Source organism: Sinocyclocheilus rhinocerous, unplaced genomic scaffold (genome assembly GCF_001515625.1).
Source record: "Sinocyclocheilus rhinocerous isolate Xijiao unplaced genomic scaffold, SAMN03320098_v1.1 scaffold113, whole genome shotgun sequence".
Lineage (NCBI taxonomy): Eukaryota > Metazoa > Chordata > Actinopteri > Cypriniformes > Cyprinidae > Sinocyclocheilus > Sinocyclocheilus rhinocerous.
Genome location: NW_015646846.1, coordinates 1,906,925 through 1,908,858, shown reverse-complemented (window position 1 = coordinate 1,908,858; position 1,934 = coordinate 1,906,925). Strand labels below are relative to the sequence as shown.

At 35.7% G+C, this 1,934-nt stretch overlaps 1 protein-coding gene across 1 annotated transcript in view; it reads right to left on the bottom strand.

Annotated features, from left to right (window-relative positions):
- Positions 1–1,477, bottom strand: part of LOC107708095 (nerve growth factor-like) — a 25,088-nt gene extending 23,611 nt beyond the window's left edge. Inside the window, exon 1 of the mRNA XM_016512239.1 lies at positions 1,340–1,477. The gene's annotated coding sequence lies outside the window, so the exon portion shown is untranslated. The remainder of the gene's footprint in view (positions 1–1,339) is intronic.
- Positions 1,478–1,934: the final 457 nt, after the last annotated feature.

The window sequence follows — 1,934 nt, the reverse complement described above, 5'->3', positions numbered from 1 at the left end:
TGTTATTATTTAAAAGCTGCTTGTGATGGGCTTTGGTTCATCATGTGACTTTCTCATCACCACCTGCTTTTGGTGGTTATCAGTGTATTACAAAGGAACAAAACAGATTTCAGTACTTCAATAGGTTGGTATAGTAACATTGTATGAGTTAATGAAATTAAGGTATTTAACTGTAAATTTAAGTTAAAACCGTAAAACCTAAAATGTTGCTACTGTATTTTTTACGGTAAAATTCCAGCAACCACAGCTGCCGGTTTTTTACCGTAAATTTTATGGAATTTTTTTACAGTGTATGAAACACTTAATAATTTTACACTTCAAAATAATTTTGCCTTTTTATGCCATTTTTATTTTATGGCATGTATGCAAGCTGCACCATACTTACAAAAAGTCAAAGCATGCCTCACAAGAATGCTAATGTTTCATGCCTTCCATGTGCATACTGTACCACACATATTATGCCTTGTAATGACTGGTACTCATGAATCAGTAATGAGTGATGTAGGTAACTGAGATGGCTACAGTCACGTCTGCCTTACAACACAGAGAAATAAAAAAATTTTTTTTAAACAAAACAGAACAACAAAAAAGAGTTCTGAAAGTTTGTGTACTTTCATGATATGAAAAATATGGAAGGTATGACTGACCTGATGCTACATCCTGGAGGTAATATGAGTCATGTGTGAGTAGAGGTTTGTGTGCTGCAGCTGAAAGCACTGCTCTGGCCCGAATCGCAATGGTAACCTGATGATCCTGAAGTTTAAAGGGAGGGGAGACCCTTTAAGCCCCCCAAAAATGGGACAAATGGGATTGTTTGTTGCCCCTGAAAACTGTGAACTAAGTTACTCCCATGATTATTGTCACAAACTCTCCTACATATTTGTGTGCTGCAGCTGAAAGCACTGCTCTGGCCCGAATCGCAATGGTAACCTGATGATCCTGAAGTTTAAAGGGAGGGGAGACCCTTTAAGCCCCCCAAAAATGGGACAAATGGGATTGTTTGTTGCCCCTGAAGACTGTGAACTAAGTTACTCCCATGATTATTGTCACAAACTCTCCTACATACAATTACATGCATAAACTTTGGCTCTAAAAATTGCACTTTTTTCTGTAGAATAGAAAATATAGATAAAAACTAGAAGATTATTCAAAAGAATTAGAAGAAAAAAAAATAAGTCCAGGTCAGAGCTTAAGTCTAAAACTTAAAAGTGGACCAATGTACAACTGAAAAATCAGGTTTGTTTTATCATTTTTATGGGCACAAAGTACTTCGAAATTTATGAACACAACTTCACTTGTAAAGTATTGAATGCATGCATGTGTTATCAAACTGTCCTACCTCTCTGCTCCTCGTCTTCACTCTCTATCACTTCAGAACTTTAATCAGACGATGCCGTAATTATATATTTATGTTTCAATATTCCACTTTTGCTCCAATGCTTAATCCTGAATGGGGAAACAGAATGCTCTTGTCACCCAGTCCGAAGCAGCTCCTTTTGAGAAATTGATTGCTGTGGTAGTCAGAGCCAGAAGTCCCCTGTCTTAGTGCCTCCTCTGTAGACAGGGAAGCCACAGGTCCTAAAACCTGACAGGTTCAAGTTTTTAGTTTACAATGGGAAGAAAGTCATTTGAACTTCTAAAAGGAATGAGATCCCATTTCTGCCACGAAATAAACAAATAAAAAGGGTAAATGCAACTTTGTATCTCTGAATTCTGACTTTTCTCTGGCATTTCTGAGAATTTTATCTAAAAAGAATTCTATAATTTGTTATCTAGATATAGAATTCTAAAAATAATTCTATATCTCACTATTCTAAAAATAATTGTGAGATATAAACTCAGAATTGCAAGATACAAACTCGCAAAAACTGAAAAAAAATTGCGAGATGTCAACTCATAATTCTTCAGATTATGTTATATTTGGCATTTTTGAA